The sequence below is a fragment of the Electrona antarctica genome (assembly GCF_951216825.1).
Source record: "Electrona antarctica genome assembly, chromosome: 20".
NCBI classification, from domain to species: domain Eukaryota; kingdom Metazoa; phylum Chordata; class Actinopteri; order Myctophiformes; family Myctophidae; genus Electrona; species Electrona antarctica.
This window is the reverse complement of record NC_136801.1, coordinates 31509334-31527981: the sequence shown is the minus strand read 5'-3', so window position 1 is coordinate 31527981 and position 18648 is coordinate 31509334. Positions and strand designations below refer to the sequence as shown.

General features: G+C 43.3%; 1 protein-coding gene across 3 annotated transcripts in view; it reads left to right on the top strand.

The window, feature by feature from the left end:
- Window positions 1-18648, top strand: part of fars2 (phenylalanyl-tRNA synthetase 2, mitochondrial) — a 147549-nt gene that overhangs the window by 1610 nt on the left and 127291 nt on the right. For 2 of the 3 annotated variants that reach the window (XM_079489048.1, XM_079489050.1), the window contains exon 2: window positions 10169-10286. The gene's annotated coding sequence lies outside the window, so the exon portion shown is untranslated. Of the gene's footprint in view, window positions 1-1027; window positions 1049-10168; window positions 10287-18648 lie in introns of those variants that run through there. The other variant, XM_079489049.1, reaches the window with a different exon arrangement.

Below are 18648 nucleotides of genomic sequence, written 5' to 3'. Positions count from 1 at the left end.
AAGCATTTTCGAATCTGCAGTTGTTTTTCTGTCCGTTTTATATGTTATGAGCACAAGTTTTTGGACAGTACACCTACAGATTTTGTCCAAACATCACGCAAATTGGTACACAGTCTCTCTAGAGCCATTCAACTAAACAGGTCTTTCAGATTTCTCAGACTTCATCCTGATTGGCTAAGATTGGCTTCCAAAGTTCGCAGGAGTGCTCAGTTTCAAACAGAATGCTGCAAATCAGGAACACATCGTGTGATATCCGTGAAATTGTGCACGCACATTCCCACTAGGCCGAGGAAGAAATGCCACATGAACATTTTCAACTCAGCCTCATGGTGGCGCTATAACTGGCCGAAAAGTGTTTTTACCTCTAACTGCACGGATATGTGGATAACTTTGTATGCCAACTCCCTAGAGGCCAAGGAAAAACCTTTGCCTGGAATCTTTCACATCTGCTCTTTATAGCGCCACCAGGAGGCCGACATATGTAAAACACATTTTCTAATATTACTCCTTCAGATTTTATCCAAATTTCACGCAAATCGGTACACATGCTCTCCATAGTCATGTGATCAAGAAGGGTTTGTTTGATTTCTCATAATCCACCCTCATTGGCTACAATTGGCTTCTAAACTTTTCAGGAGTAGCCCGCTTTGTACCCGTTTTGTACAAATTGCCACAACTACTCAACACAGCGTACGATTGTGGTGAAACTGTGCATGCATATTACCACTAGGCTTTGGAAGAAATGCCACTTGACAGTTTTCAAATCATCCTCATGGTGGCGCTACAACAGGCCAAGCCGCGTCACACACACACGTTTATATTGCTCCTAAACATTTTGCCAAACATCACACACACACTCCTATTCTCTCTTTTAGGGTCTGTTTTGGCTTTTTTTTCAGAAGAAAGAGGCGGCAATTTAGCAGCTTGGAATCCCCATCGGTGATGTCTCTAGTAGGCAAGTTTGTAATGTAAACTGTCCACAGCTTGAGTGAGTAGACTGATATGGTGCCATTTCACACCCCATCTGCACTGCCAGCGATGCGAGCAAGTGAGTGTCTAAAAGTCCTTAAAAGATGTGTCCTGATGTACCGCAAAGCGCAAGCAACCTCAGTGACGTCTTCGACTTGTCAACCCATCAAATATTCGCTCGCAGTGTCTATATTTACACAAAGTTTCACGGCTGTGTCCCGCCGCTAAACTTTTTTTTTGTCAAGATCTCCACGCTGCTTTGTGTCTTTTCCTGGAATACTGCATTTTATTCAGGGCCTGTACGGCTGCCGTAGCGGCCTGGGCACCCAGCCTGATGGCGTGTTGCGGGTTCGAATCCCGATCCTGACGACCTTTGCTGCGTGTTACTCCCCATCTCTCTCAGTCTACTGTATACTTAAAAGCCAAAAAATAATAATCTTAAAATATATTCTAATATAATTATTATTATAAATATATACTAGTCCTTACCTGTTCGAAGATAGATTGTAGCCTATTATTGTCTCCAACAGGCCGAAGGCATGGGGAGAGGGTATGTTTTGCACTCCGTCCGTCCGTCCGTGTGTCCGTCCGTCCATCTGTTTACAGCTAATCTCCGTCACCGTTAATCCGGTCGATGCCAAATGTTGCACACACACTCCCTGGATGCCAACAATGAACCTCTGCCCCAACATTTCCAGAACGGCCTGTTATAGCGCCACCAGGAGGCCGACTTTTGAAAAACAAATTTTTTGATATTACAGATTCTGTCCAAACATCCCGCAAATCGTTACACACTATCTCTATAGTCATGTGTTCAAGATGGATATGTCCGATATTTCATATTCCATCCTAATTGGCTTTCAAAGTTTGCAGGATTGGCCCTTTTGAAACAAAAAGCCTCAAATCATGAACACAGCGTGCAATTTACGTGAAATCTTTCACAGACTTTCCTGGTGGAGACCTGTGCCCCGAGGGGCACTTTTTCTGGTTGATATATGCATTTTGAGGCGGGTGGTCCACAGACCCCCAAGTGGTCCACGAAGCAAGCAAAGCAGTGTCTCTGCCTCTCTGTGTCTCTCTCACTCACACACACGCAGCGGTTGGCATCAATTGTCCCGTGCGTGTCCCGTCGGCGCGACATACTCACGCACGCACGTGCTTGCGACCCCTCAGCGAACACGCACGAGCCGTCGATGATTGCGCGACCTGTTGTTGCATACACCCGTGTCCCGACTCATGCTCCATTTGTAAACAACATGCTACTAGTGCTAATGTTGAGTTGCTAATATAATAGTCCTGTGGTGCTGCGTGTTGCAGTGAAATGTTAATGTACCCTTTTATGCTGAACCTGAGCTTAAGCTTAATGCTGAGCTTAAGCTTAATTAAGAGATGTGGTTTTGGAGGCGCCGTGTCCAGAGGCGTATCTACAATAAGGCGAGGGCAGGCGTCCGCCTGTCCAAATCCATTTCTGGCCTGGCCAAAATCCATACAATGAGAAAAAAAGACGACAAAAACAAGACCTGAGAACTATTAATGGACAGCTGATTGGCCGTTGCGGTAGAGCGCGACCCTCAATCACCCATTGGAATGTAAATGCATGCCTTTCAGCCTTTGTATCCTACTCGTCTGGCAGGTATATCTCTTTGAAAACCTTTAGTGCTACGATTGTGCGCGGGGAGACGACAATTAACACTTATCTTGCCTGCCCAAAACGTAATTCCTGGATACGCCACTGGCCGTGTCCATGACGAAAACTATAAACCGGGATTGTGACCATGATAACGGCACGCACGGCGAAAACTGCTCAATATAAACAGCGTATACTTTGATAAAGTGAAAAAGGGCTTTGGTAAAACCGCCGTAAGGTAATGGTCAATGCCTGCTGCTGTGTTTGCAAATTCAGAGCCATTGGTGCAGGCTGCCAGTGAAGAGCAGCGACATTGCCACATACAGACGTCTCTAAAATCACGCACGCACGCACGCACGCACGCACGCACACACATTCAGATAGAAGGAAATTGGATTTTCAAATGAGTGTTCGGACAACACTGTAGCTGCTCTGCATCCTCACAAATTTGTTCTGACAAACTTCATGTTTATATTTGTGGATTTTGTTCCCGGTATAATGAGACCCATGTCACTTTATATTTGTAGCCTATTTCATTTATCTATCTAATGCAAAACGTCTCTGTACTGTACGTCGCCATAGGGAGTGCAGTGCCCGGCCTTGAGTCGGTGGGATACACCGTTGTCCAGAACCAGCACAAAAGCATCTTCCCGGGCTCTGGAAAGATCCCAAATTTGGCAATTGATCACACCTGATCACCCCTAGATCTCCATATATGGAGCTGGCCTGTTCTGACTGATCACAGTGATGTTCTGACATCTGCATAGACTGAGACTCCATATTTGGGCATGCCTGACAAATAACTCCATATATGGACATAAAAGGGACACAGACATAGTAACTGGGTGGGGCATGCATTTCCAACTTGGATCGTTCCAAGTAGGCCAGTGCCCAATGGGCACCACTCTAGTTATACTTAAATCAACCGTCATCAAACAATACAGCCAATACATTTCAGGATAGTTCAAACTGTCTTAACAGCATATTAGTGAGTGATTCAGTTTCGGACCGTCATAGTTGTTTTTTGAGGGGCGCTAGCCCCTCCTATATACAGGTTTAATGTTTGTTCTGAGTTCAATGTTTGTTTTAAAAACGCCATTGACAATGAAGGGAAAATGTACGTCTTGTCCCTAACACAAACATTAAATGCCATTTAACAATAAAGAGAATTTAATGTTGTTTTGACATCGTTTGTTTTACATCACCATTACATCACCTAATCATAGCAACATGAAGTAGACCTTAATATATTAGCGCCCCTCACTTCACACGGATGTGATTTTTGTTTACTGAAACAGACTCATTAAGTGTTTGTACATGCGTATTGCGTACGCATCATGTGCAGGAAACATTACAAAATTGTTAGTGCAGTATTTGAGTAAATAATATACTTAGTTACTTTGCACCACTGCTGTTGGAGCAACGCACGTTCTGACATGAGATGATGAGAAGGCAGGCGTGTGGTGACGTGTGAAACATCCAGGATTCCTGTTGGGGTGAGAGTTTCACTTAGCAGAATCGCTGCCGCTGTGTCGAGTGTGAAGCCGCCGTCACATCAGCATGTTGTTGGCTGATTAGAACCCAGCGCTACACAGCTGAGGTGACATCTTTTGCACGCATTGCTGCTGACGCAGGCACGCACGCGCAGTACTTAGTTTAGACTAGTCCATTGGTTAGACCAGTCATTAGTCCTACAAGTTTATCTCAAACCCTCACCCTAACCCTAACCTCCCACGGGGCAGCACACCTAAACCTAACCTTTCTCCCAACCCAAACCTTAATGCACCTGAACCCTCACTAACCTTAATCTGGTCGTCTTAACGCACCCTTCACCAACCTTACAGTATGTCTAACCAATGACTAGTCTATCTAAACTAAGTATGCCTCCCCGCACACACGCACGTATGTTTGTAAATGGTTGTACAAATGAGCTGTTTAACCTCTAAATGTCTAATAATAATCCTATCCCCAATCAAATTTCAAAATACAAGTATATTGTGCACACATAAAGACATCAGTTGTCATGGAAAATCACCCTTCTGAATTAGCTCAAAAACGTGTGTGTGTGTGTGTGTGTGTGTGTGTGTGTGTGTGTGTGTGTGTGTGTGTGTGTGTGTGTGTGTGTGTGTGTGTGTGTGTGTGTGTGTGTGTGTGTGTGTGTGTGTGTGTGTGTGTGTGTGTGTGTGTGTGTGTGTGTGTGTGTGTGTGTGTGTGTGTGTGTGTGTGTGTGTGTGTTCTCTCTGCTCTTTAGCAGCAGATGTGTGAAAGGTCACACACACTTCCTGTTTGCTGATGTCCCACTGTGTTTGAGTGGAAAGGTCAGCACCACTGCAGTGTGTGTGAAGGATGCACTTTCTGTGCGTGCGTGCGTGTGTGTGCACATGCGCGTGCGATTGGGTGTTTGAATTTGAATGTATGTGTCAGGATATGAGAATGTCAACACTAACACACACGATTGCTGAGTTGTGTTGTGTTTGTGTGCCTGTTTTCTGACATATCGGGCAGAAACACTGTTTATCTGCAGTTTTATATTAACTTTTCTTTTTCGTCTTTCATTTTGAAGTGTTTTTAGAGAATGTTAAGAAAGCCCTTTTATTTGTTACTTACACAATCTGAAAGCTGTAGTGTAGCTTTAGGATCCTTTTGGATTTGAACGATTACGGTTCCTTAAAGATGGAATGCCATGATTGTAAAACATGATCATCAGTTAGTAACTTAGTACTATACTATATGTGACCAGATTTGACTGAGAACCTGCCATTGTGTAACCTCCAGCTTTTCACCGGAGGAGAAAAACGAGTGAATAGCACAGGCAGACTCTTCACATACTACAGCATGTCTGAAATAAATATCAGAGCTGAAATTGATATGTAAATAAATATGAAATAAATGTTTAAACATGTAGCTAGGTGTAATGTTGGAGTCCACAGAAGTGAATCTTTCAAGCCTGTTTTCTCAACTCACTTTTTTCTGTAAGACGTTCTCTATAAGCCAAAACTGGTGTGTACAGAAAGTGTTAAAGTTATGTTTTTATGGGGGCACGGTGGCACAGTCGCTATAGTGCTGTCGCCTCACAGCTATACTGTAGAAGGTCCTGGGTTCGATTCCCGCTGCATGGGAAGGCTGTGGGCGTGTCCTCTCGTCCGCGTCATCAGTGCCCATACCCAAGGCGGGGTGGGCGAAAGGGCCTTTCTGTGTGGAGTTTGCATGTTCTCCCCATTTCCCCTACTAGGTACCCTCACAAGTGACATGGTTTGTAAAGAGCTATCACATATGTGTTTTGGACATGAGAGTCAAATAATTAGACTGCATGACAGCCATGCATCGTGATGCACTTGGACATCTCTCCTTTCAATGTGATGTTTCTTTCTCTTGATCTCACCACGGAAAATAGCGCTGCGTCTAGCGCTGATCTCAAAGGGAATGGCAGCCAATTCTCTGATTGGATTGATTAAACTAACGCCCAAACCATACGCCCATTATACCGTCTTCAAAATGGCAAACCAGCAGTGACCGCGCATCCAGGTCTTGAGTTAAGATATGAGACCTGGTGGTTAATTAAGAAGACACGCAAAATAGGGCTCTCTCTCTCTCTCTCTCTCTCTCTCTCTCTCTCTCTCTCTCTCTCTCTGTCTGTCTGTTTGTGTATTTACTGTGACGGTTCCCTATTATGATGTGTGTATATATATATTACTCTTAGGTTGTCTGGTTTTGGTGTATGTTGGGTTTACCCTCTGTTTACCCTCTGTTCTTTTTATCCAATAGGATTGGGGAGCAGAGCACTCATGATGATCAGCCTAAGTGGCTCGCACCTGGGCCCGGGTGTCGACGCCCTATAAATGCCTGCTTCCCCAGTCCTTCCAGAGTTCTGTTCTTTCATTTGCCTCCTGCACCTTCTCCACCATGCACACTTTTCAACATTTCTGTTAATACATACAACACGCACCCACCTACATTTCACTCATGCATACACGCACTACACCACTGAATACTGACCTCCACACTTCATCTGTTTATTCCTCAATTATTGTTTGTTTACTTATTACTTTGATTGCTGGTTTAATTAATAAATTCTATTTTCTTTGGTAAACTGCGTCTCCCCGGTTTTTTGTTGTGTATCTTGGCACCCCCTAGGCCAGGTACATAACAAAATGGGGGCTCCGTCCGCTTGAATTTTGAATAGTTGTGCAGTAAGTTTGGAGAGTCAAGTGACTCGCCCTTCTGCCTCTTTTGTTCTGTGCTGCGGTAGTCAATTGGCAAATTAGCCTTGATTAATGGCTCGTCTGCACCGTGGTTTTGTGAATTGAGTGAAATCATTTGGGAACCATTCCGGGGGTTTCCTTGTCCATGTGGTCAACACTACAGTCCGGTGAGTACAAGGCGATGTTTACTTCAGCGTACACGCTTGTGTGCTCGGACTTTGGGAGATGCAGTTGATTTGGTTGATTATTTGAATTTGTTAAAGACATTTGGTTATTTTGCAATTAGAATTTGATTAAGTTTTGTGCTAGTGGTGAGGTTTTTTCCTGGAATTTGTGCTGCTAAAGTAAAAAAAAAAAGAAAAAAAGAAGAAGTTTGCCGGGCTGGTTTTGTCTTTTGTGTGGTTATGAGTGTCCCTGTTAGGTGCGTTTAGCTTCTGGGGATAGAAAATAGCTCGCTGGGTCTAGGCCGGGGGGTGGTTTAGGTGCAAGGTGCGGCTGTAGCGGCTGTGCGTACGCACGGTCGTCTCGGGGGCACAGCTGAGAGGTGCATGCGGGTCGCCAGTTTCTGGTTGCCCTCCCTGCCTCTCGGTATCAGCTAGGCCTTTGCGGTGGCCTTCAGTGCATAAATACCTTCCGCAAACCGGCATGAAGACGGGTGGAGTTAGCTTGGGGATTAAATAGTCTAGAGGGGCACTTGTAATTTGTTTTGTGTTAACCAGCTGGGGGACTGTCTGAGCGCACATAGCCAGGATGGTTACGCTAGAGGCATTTGTGGCTTGTCCTTCTGAAGAGCTGTTAATGCAATGCACCAAAGACCAACTAATTAAAATAGCAGACCATTATAAAATTAAACTTGATTCACACGACAAGAAGACAAAGGAATCCGTACAAGGGGTGTTGAGGCACCATTTGTTTGAAGAGAAGGAGTTTGCAGAGCCAGAGAAGGTGTCTCCTCCGTTAAACACTGCATCGGCGGTGCCTACGGTAATGTCAGGGACAGGTTGGACTTTTGAACAACAAAAAGAATTAATCATGTTGCAGGCTAAATTGCAGGCTGATCAGGACAAAGTGAGGCTAGACACGCAATATGCCATTGAGAAAATGAAACATGATGCTGAACAGATGAAATGGCAAGTAGAGCAGAACAGGCTGGACCTGATAAGGGACGGTAAGATTTCAGTTGCTGCACAAGTATCTACTACAGAACCTGCAGAGTCCGCAGGGGGTTTTGATATTAGTGGAAATCTACGTCTGGTGCCCAAGTTTTCTGAACGTGATCCTGAGGCATTTTTTGCCATGTTTGAGCGTGTGGCCGACGTGCGTAGATGGCCTGACTCTGCACGCACGTTGATGTTGCATTGTGTCTTCACAGGCAGGGCGCAAGAGGTTTTTTCAGCTATGACTGTCGCTGATAGCCATGATTATTCTCGCGTTAAGGCCGCGGTGCTAAAGTCTTACGAGCTCGTGCCCGAGGCGTATAGACAGCGCTTTAGGTTTTGGAAAAAACATGACAAGCAGAGTCATTTGGAATTTGCACGTGATTTGACGACCAGTTTTACCCGCTGGTGTAACGCCTCGGAGGTAACTGATTTTGAGGAGCTATGTGATTTGATGATTTTGGAGCAGTTTAAGAATTCTGTTCCTGCTCGAGTGGCGACGTATATCAGTGAGCAGAAGGCGCGCAGCGCATCGGCTGCGGCAGCACTCGCTGATGATTATGTCCTGACGCACCGTGACCGTGGAGAGTGTATGGCTGGCGGTGGCGAGTCTCATGGCCGTTCTGATAAACCTCGCCCGGTTGAAAATGACAATAACGGTAATATGCATGAGGAAGACAAGGTTTGCAATTACTGTCATAGACGTGGCCACTGGAAATCTGAGTGTTTCAGGTTGAACCCCAGGACTGAAACTTTGAGCGCAGGTCATTCGCAACCAAAAGGGGCTGGCGTTGCCGCTCCAGTTCATCCGGTGTCCATTTGTGTTTCACCTAATTTCGGTCCAAATAAGGATACAGAGTTTGCAGCACTGAGATCTTACCATCCATTTATCAGGCAGGGGTCTGTGTCTTTGGTGCAAGGGGGAAAAGAAGTACCTGTAACTATTCTAAGGGATACGGGGGCTTTTGATTCATTTATGCAAGCTGGTGTTCTTCCGTTAAACCATGTTTCTGACACGGGTGACAAGGCGCCTGTCCGAGGCATAGACATGAATGTTTTGATGGTTCCTTTGCATAAAGTGGTGCTTAAATGTGAACTTTTTCAGGGAGAAGCAAAGCTGGCCGTGCGACCAGCACTGCCGATTCCAGGAGTGACTGTGATCCTTGGTAACGACCTGGTTGGTGCTCAGGTGTGGGCGGGGCTTCAGCCACCAGCAATGGTGACGTCCGTTCCCCTGGTAACGAGGGAAGCGGCCACCTTTCAGGCAGACGTATCTGGTCCACACACTGTGGTAAAGCAGGTCTCTGGTCAAAATTACAGGATTTCTACAACTAAACGTGGTAGGAAACGAAAGAAACGTAAGAAACAAACTGTTTTTGTTCTGGCAGCTCCGCAGGTAGACAGGCCATTCTAGAGTTACATGGAGGCCATTCTGGTCTCTTGAGGACAATGTTATTATGGGTCTTCTCTGTGGTTTCTCCCTGTTTTGGCATTCGTCCCTTAAATGCTTCAATATATAAGTTGCTGGGGTGGAGACTGTTAACAGGGGGTTGGCCATGTTATAGGAGCACTCTTAATGCTAATGTTAGTGTTGGATATATTTAAAGCTAATTCAAGTAGTGGGTGCCGGTGTTCCCTTTGGGACCCCGTCTTTATGGGGGGGGGTGTGACGGTTCCCTATTATGATGTGTGTATATATATATTACTCTTAGGTTGTCTGGTTTTGGTGTATGTTGGGTTTACCCTCTGTTTACCCTCTGTTCTTTTTATCCAATAGGATTGGGGAGCAGAGCACTCATGATGATCAGCCTAAGTGGCTCGCACCTGGGCCCGGGTGTCGACGCCCTATAAATGCCTGCTTCCCCAGTCCTTCCAGAGTTCTGTTCTTTCATTTGCCTCCTGCACCTTCTCCACCATGCACACTTTTCAACATTTCTGTTAATACATACAACACGCACCCACCTACATTTCACTCATGCATACACGCACTACACCACTGAATACTGACCTCCACACTTCATCTGTTTATTCCTCAATTATTGTTTGTTTACTTATTACTTTGATTGCTGGTTTAATTAATAAATTCTATTTTCTTTGGTAAACTGCGTCTCCCCGGTTTTTTGTTGTGTATCTTGGCACCCCCTAGGCCAGGTACATAACATTACTGTGATGGATCACTGTTCATTTATTGATCTTGTGTTTTCTGCGCTCAGGCCTCTGGAAAGTTCCCTGTCTGCTCTGCTTCCTCCACCTCTGATCCCCTCATCCCTCAATCTCTTCATCCATCCATCCGTTCTGCTGTGGCGTCCACATCAAGAGCACCAGAGACAGGTAGGAGACTGTGTGTGTGTGAGTGTGTGGAACATAGTATTGATTGACTGTCCAGTGTTTCTTCCCTATGTCCGGTCACAAAGAGAGAGAGAGAGAGAGAGACGTTCCATTGGTTTTCAAGATTACGACCGGACAAACACACACATCTGCTCTTTTCCGAGCACTTGTAAACATATTCTCAATTTCTCCGCGTTTCAGTTGCACAACCACACCAGTTTGTTCTATTTCCAATTAGTATACACAAACACATTCACACATGAATGAGTTATAGAACCCTGCTGTGCCATTATTCCAACAGGAAAACACATTTTCTGTGCATTGCTTTCCATGTTTGTCTTGTTGTTCCGAGCTGCTTGTCATGCTGATGGGCGTATTGATTGATTTGGAGTTTTCGCCTTTGTTTGACACCATGAAATGTTCACTCAGTGCTTGTACTCATGGATTGAAGTTCTGATTTTAGTCGTTTGGATTCCCTGCAGTCAGCATGTATGGCTCTTGGCTTTCTCTAGAGGATGATTTATGTATACTTGGCTCGCGTGCCGGTGTCACACACTGAAAATAGCTTATGTACATGTTCTGAATGTGACGTGTTCTGAATAGGGCTGTCGTGATTACAAATTTAAGTTGACTTGATTAATTGTCAATTGTGGTTAACGATTTCATTGTTTTTTTTGGCATTGAACATTGGAACATAATCACAAAATATTCTGTTTACCTTTTAGGCTTCGTAATCAAAAGCCCCACAGGGAAGATATGTCAAATAAATAACTGAAATATACAAATAAATTACTGTAATTTATACATTTTATAGTACACCAAAAAAAGTTGAATGAACCTGAATGTTTCACTGTGCCTTGTGATATTCTGTTACTTTTCAATATTTGATTAGATTTGTATGATGAGTGCTGATGATGGTCTGAGGACTCACCTGTGTCACCTTTTTACAACAAAAGAGCCTCATTTTTTGATTTGTCTGTGTGCGAGGCTCCGTTTTTTGGGGACGGCTTCTCGCACATGGCTTTACCTTCAGTGAGCCTTGAGTTAAGAACACTCCTCTTGGATTTGATTAGAATTGTGTGAACCAGTAAGCACCATGCAGTGGGAAAGAAACATTATTATTAACAGTGCCTCTAGTACTGCTACTGTAATAAATACTCTTTCTAACTTTTAGTAGCACTCATAATATTGCCAACACAGCAGTCCACAGTGTAATGGAGGATTTCCATTACACTGGCACATTTAAAGGGGACAGTCTGTGCGGTTGTAATATATGCAGCTTTAAAGGTGATGTCTATGGTTGTAATGTATGCAGATTTAAAGGTGTTGTCTATGGTTGTAAATGTTGGCAGATTTAAAAATATGCTCCCCCATGGCTCATCTACTTGGTGGAGTACAATTTCCCTCCATACCAAATCTTTTAGGAAATAGCCAAGCTCACAATAACGCATCGCAAAGGCTCTTCTTTAATATTGTTTGCTGGGAGTGGATGGAGGGGGGGGGGGGGGGGCACATTAATGCTGGGAACACAGCACGGGAGCAATCTGAACAAGCTGGTCAGGAGGGCTGGCTCTGTCGTTGGGGCTTCCCTGCGGTGGAGCTTAGAAGATGCCAAGTATAACGAGGAAGCTGGACACTATTATGGACAACTACTGACATCCCCTCCTCCAGTGCAATGACTTGATGATGAGGCACACGATGGTCTGCCTGCTCGTCCAATTAGCTCATAAGTAGGGATGTCCCCATAATTTTTTTTCGTTCCTGATGCGATCCCGATACCACCATTTCTGTGTTAGCCGATACCGAATGTCGATACCAGAGAATAATATTTATAATAAAACAAATTAAAAAATGACTTATTTTATCTCGTGTTGTTAATAGCAGACTTCTCACTCAAATTTGCACTTGCAATTTCGGCTACTCGATAGCAAACTCCACAGTCCACATGCCCCAACATTTTATTTAGCTGCCATAGTGTCAACCCCTTAGGGCCGATTCATACTCCTATTTTACCGCTGTTTCGGCGCTGTAGTGCCGAAATGATTTCGGCTCGTCAGAAATTTTCAGTAGCACCGAAGAGCCGACTTTAGGACGGTACCCGCCCCCCCGAACCTCAAATGACGTCACATTGTAGGCTCTACAGAGCCGAACCGACTTTTATTCGGCTCTAAAATAGGAGTATGAATCGCGCCTTACCCCTGTGTTGGATCTGTGGTTAGACTGGCATATTCACCGATACCGATATGACCCGATATGACCAAAAAGGGCCCATACAGTATCTAATAATAATAATAACTTTATTTATATAGCACTTTTCTGGACTGAGTCACAAAGTGCTGTACAACACAATCAATAAAAGCAGGAAAATCGAACAAAATTAGATAGATGCAACATAGCAAATCAACAACTTAAAGTCAGCTGGCCAACAGTAGAAAGCATATTTAAAGATGCAATATAAAAAAATAGATAATAATACCGACAAAGTTCAGTGAAAAAACATTTAACGGGGCAGGGGGGGAATGCTTTTCTGAACAAATAAGTTTTGAGAAGAGATTTAAAAGATGCAATGGTATCTGGACATCTCTACTCATTAAGACACTCTCTGACATGGATACTGTCTGTATTCTAGCCCCTCCTATGCCCAGCTTTGTGTGTCTGTGTGTACCCCATAGCGATGATTTGATTGGCTGAGAAATGTGTGTAGTACTGTGTGTAGTACTGTGTACCCCCATCGCGATGATTTGATTGGCTGAGCACATAATGTGATGTATGATTATGTAGGATGATAAGAGCGCCCCTCACTTCACACGAGTGATTTTTTTTAAATGTTGTTCTGCATAATGTAAGCTTTGTTGAGGGTTTATACGGTTGCATATTTTATTCATCGTTGATGGGGTTTTTTTTTTTTCACTTAATTTTTATTGAAGAAAAAACAGACAAAAACCAAAGACCAAAAGACAAGACAGGAAAAAAAAGAACAAAAGGAGGAAGACAAAAACAAAAACAAAACTAGAAAAAGTGCCCTTCTGGGCACAGGTCTCCACCAGGAGGATAGGACTGTGTGAGATGTTTGGCAAAATGTTTAGTAGTAATATAAACATGTTTGCCTTGTATGGCAATTGGATGATTTGAGGCATTTTGTTCCAATCAACCTGTTTTGCAAAAATCAACCTGTTGGTGGCGCTATAACAGGCCAATGTGAAAAGGGTGGGATATATTCCTCAGCCTAGTAAGAAAATGTGTGAAAGATTTCACGTAAATTGCATGCTGTGTTCATGATTTGAGGCTTTTGTTCAAAACGGGGCAATCTTGCAAACTGTGAAAGGCAATTATAGCCAATTAGGGTGGAATATGAAATATCGGACAGATCCGACTTGAGCACATGACCATAGAGATACTGTGTAACGATTTGTGAGATTTTTGGACAGAATCTGGAGGAGTAATATCCAAAAATGTGTTTTACAAAAGTCGGCCTCCTGGTGGCGCTATAAAAGGCAGATGCGGAAAATGCAGGTCAAAGGTTTGTCCTTGGCCTCTAGGGAGTGTGCATGCAACGTTTCACGCAGATCGGTGCAGTTTTAGGTAACAAATGTGAAAAGCTGCCTCATGGTGGCGCTATAACAGGCCGTTCTGGAAAATGCGGGGCAGAGGTTCATCGTTGGCATCTAGGGAGTGTGTGTGCAAAGTTTGGCATCGACCGGGTTAACGGTGCCGGAGATTAGCTGGTAACGGACGGACGGAAGGACACACGGACGGACACACACACGGACGGACACACACACACACACACGGACGGAGTGCAAAACATACTCTCTCACCATGCCTTCGGCCTGGTGGAGACAACTCTCTCACCATGCCTTCGGCCTGGTGGAGACAAAAAAGACAAAGCTGCATTTTTCATATTACAAGATACATTCATTGAAATCCTATTGCATTATCACTAGGCTGAGAGAAGAGATCCCACTTTTCCCACATTTTATAGAACTTATCCTTTTGTAGTCTAAGTATGAATGTTAGCTTTTCCATAACATACAGTTCCTCAGTAATGTCCATCCAATGTTCTTTCGTTGGTGGGTCCTGTTGGTACCAGCGTTGTGTGATCGCTTTCTTACTTGTCGCTAAGAGGATCTTGATTAAATATTTATCATGTATTAGAAACTCTTCAGGGATATTTCCCAGCAGTAAGAAGGAACAAGTCAGAGGTATCTCAAAACACAGAATGGTCTCCAAGGTGGAGTGGATATCCTGCCAGTATTTCTGAATTTTAGGACAAGTCCAGAATATATGAGCGTGGCCCGCTCCCATGTGGCCACACTGTCTCCAGCATGGCTGATCTGTTTTCAATTGTCTTGACTTAATTTTAGGTGTAATAAAGAATCTCATTAGGTTCTTCCAACAGAATTCTCTCCACATTCTAGAGTTGGTGGACGTAATTTGTGTTTTGCACATATTTACCCATTCCTCTGTAGTGATGGTAATCTCCAACTCTTTTTCCCAATTAGTTTTAATGTATTCTGTGGAGTTGGCCCTAGCTGAAACCAAGGCATTGTATACACTAGACACTACTTTTTTGGACTCTTGCTTATATGCCTGAATAAAAACCTGTATGAGATCGTTTGAGGCCACCGGCTCGGAAGCTTTCACCTCCCCCATGAAGTACTCTCGTACTTGAAGGTATCTAAAAAAATCCTTGTTATCTATACACATACACCTATTTTTCAATTGTTCAAAATTCAAAAACACATTACCATTCATGGCAGTACAATAAGAGGAAAAACCATACCGAGCCCATCGCCTGAAAGTTTGATCATACACACCAGGCTTAAAATCTGGATCGTAAGCGGGCCACCTCAACACCCTGATTGTCCTCTCCATTCTGAACTGTTTCACGACTTTGAACCAGATATTTAAAGTAAATATTGTGAATGGGTCTAAGATATCATAGTAGGACTTAGCCTGATCTTTATTCCCAATTAAAGTCTGAATAGGGATGTTGATTGAATTAATTTCCAAAGCTTTCCATTTTGCCATCGTTGATGGTTTTTGAGGGGTGCCCCGCTAGCCCCTCCTATGCCCAGCTTTCCGGGTTTGTGTGAACACAAACATTGGCTTGTGATTTATATTTTTTGTGTGATGTTTTTACCCTGCTGTATCTGTGGTACTTATCTTGCCCTGTGATGATGATCTTATCTCTTAATTAGGGATGTTAAAACTCTATCGCTGCCGCCAGTCTGCCCAAGAACTGAGCTAGGCTATGCCACCATTGACCACCATTCATTTCATTACATTTTTTTGAAAATTCTCTGTTGGACCTATATGAACACGAAATATATCAAAATAAACTTTAGAATGTCTGGATTCATGGAAAAAATAAACTGAGTTGATAACATGTACAAGCTCAGAGCTTGTAGATCGGCTATTCAGGCATGCGGTCAGGTGCAAGCTTGGCTCAGGGAGGTGGACGCCCCTGCCATTCACAGTCTATGCCATAGACGATGATGATGAGATACGTTTACATTACCCAAAATGCCATAGACTCTATGACATTTTGGGTAATGTAAACGTATCTCATCATCATCGTCATCATCATCCACACAGTGACACGCTAGTACAATGTACATCATGATGTACATGAATGCGATTATCTTGCAAGCTCATACGTCATACCATACAGATGTTATATAAACACGCTACAGTTAGCTCCACTCCCCCCTTCGATCACTTGTAGCAGGATCATCATCATAATACCACGCGTTGCTTTAGTAAACAATGCATGTTCTCCGTCTTTGTAGACAGTAAATAAAAAGAACGAACATTACTCATTACTTCAGATCAGATGGCCTATAAGGCAAAAGGCACGCTAAAATATAAAATAATTGTATTACCATGCAAGTGCATAGTATACAGTACAAATTTATCATAGCCCGCATTCACTTTTTCTTCTTCTTCCCTCCTTCCTCCTCCACATCCTCCACTCCCCCCCCCCCCCCTCCCCCCCTCCACCATTTAGCAGATTCAGTACAACTGTACAGCACTAACAGCAGCAGGGCAAAACAACATAACGGTGGAAAAGATGTGGACGTGGCAAATAAGGTTATCAAAACTCATCAATTAACAAGTAATGAATTAGTTGATAATTCCCATCCCTACTCTTAATGTGACATTTAAACATGAAACTCACGTCAAAGTAGATTTATTGCAACAAATGGTATACAGTTAAACTTGGCGTTAAAGGCTCCGCGCTCTGGGAGATATTCTCTGAATTTTGTCGAAGCAGCATGCTAAGCAAAAATCTGAGAGCATTAGCAAAACCCCCCCTGGGTATACAAGAACATAGCACAAATGAAGACAGTTAATGAGATTAACTTGAATCATGCAAACTTGAAGCATACTTGAATGCATTTAATATTAAAGCCATATCAATTAGATTAGAGCTATATCAACATTGAATTCTAGTTTTCTTTATCAATACAGAGGCTATGCGCATGCATAAAGTGAGTGTTGCAAAGTGAGTGGCAAAGTTAGTTTACTGTCATTTAACGTTGTTTAATGCAATCAGATATGACTTTTCTGTTTGGATGTATATGGTCTATCAACGCCAGAAAGTAGTTTTTTGCCACTCAGTAGGCATTCCTGCATAACCTCCGGGTATGATAATGATGATGATGATGTCACGTGCATACCTTCTGTTGAATTCTAGATTTAATACTTAGAGCCATGCACACGCACATTCCAGTTCAACATTCAGTTTACACGTTTGAGCAATACGTAAGCAATATATTGACATTAATATTTAGCTTGAATCAAGCACACATATTTCCCAGTTTATTTGAGCCTATGCCAGACTCCTGAGCCTATGCCTTGACTTGATATCAAAAGGTGGAGGCTGGGTTGGAGGAGGCAAGCTTTGACAACGCCACTAGTTAGGTAAAGTTAGCTTAAGTTGTGGCAAATCTGCAAAATAAATGCTTACCACTAGCTTTCTTCACAGATGTGTTCATAAAGGTGTCTACTATCATAGAAAAAATTGTTCCAACCCAACTCCCTTGGGAAACTTTGTGACAGATGCTGAACGTTGGGGTACCATTATCAACCAATATAAGGCAAAAAAAAATCCAAATTTCATTATACTTTAAGTAGCATGTGACATGTCAAACTAGGGGGTTTTCATGATACTGAATCCATTCCAAGCATTAGGTTTGCACGAAAAACACTCCTTGGGCTAAATTCGGCCATAGCCACTTGCCAAAATGTGCCCAATGTGCTGACCTCATCACATTTGTGATGACGGCTATGGGCATTTTTAGGCAAAGGAGTGTTTTTTGTGCAAAACTAATGCTTGGAATGGATTCAGCATCATAAAAAACTAATTTTTTGCCTTATATTGTTTGATAATGGTACCCCAACTTTCAGCAGCTGTCACAAAGTTTCCCAAGGGAGTTGGGTTGGAACATTTTTTCTGTTATAGTAGACACCTTTATGAACACATCTGTGAAGAAAGCTAGTGGTAAGCATTTTTTTCCCAGATTTGCCACAACTTAAGCTAATTTTCCCTTATTACACGCGGCAGCAGTGTGGTGAAGCAGAGAGGAATGCTCTGCTAAGAGCGTGAGGCGTGAGCTCTGATTGGAGTATGAATGAGTGACGCAATGATCAGCTGAGATGATGAATGAGAATAGAAACTGACTGACAGCTGATTTCATCTTTTGGCATGCGACTCACGTGTCCCTGTATCAACGCTGTGCTTAATTTTTATGAGTTATTCTGCTATTCCACTATTATATTTAGCAGAACAGCCATCATCGATGGAGAGATGAGGGTTCATGTGGTTAAACCACTCCTCTCTCCATCACTGAGGGATTTTTTGCTAAAGTACAGTGTAGGCATTTTCCTTTAGCCACTCCGTTTCGCCTCTGTATCATCCCTTCCCTCCTCCTTTTATCTCTCCATCACTCTCTCCCTTCATCATTGGACTAATAATGGACACTTCCTGCACGCCTCACTTCAATTCTAGCTTCAAACATTCGTTTTCTCTCTTTCTCTCTCTTTCTCTCTCTCTCTCTCACTTGTAATGATCCCCGCGGGGAAATTCATCCTCTTCATTTGACCCATCGTAACAATCGGTAGCAGCGGTCATTCGCCTGGTGTCACATGGGGAGCAGTTATATACGTATAGGTTCAGTGCCTCGCTCAAAGAACACTTTGACACAAACAAGTAGGCAAGGTTTACGAAAGGTAACCCCGGTTCTTTGACTATTCAGTTTCGGCTCTAAAATCAACCGAACCGAATACTCGTTTATTTGGCTATTCGGCCGAATAGTTTCGGTGGCCGAATATTCAGTGCATCCCTAAAGTAATAGTTTTT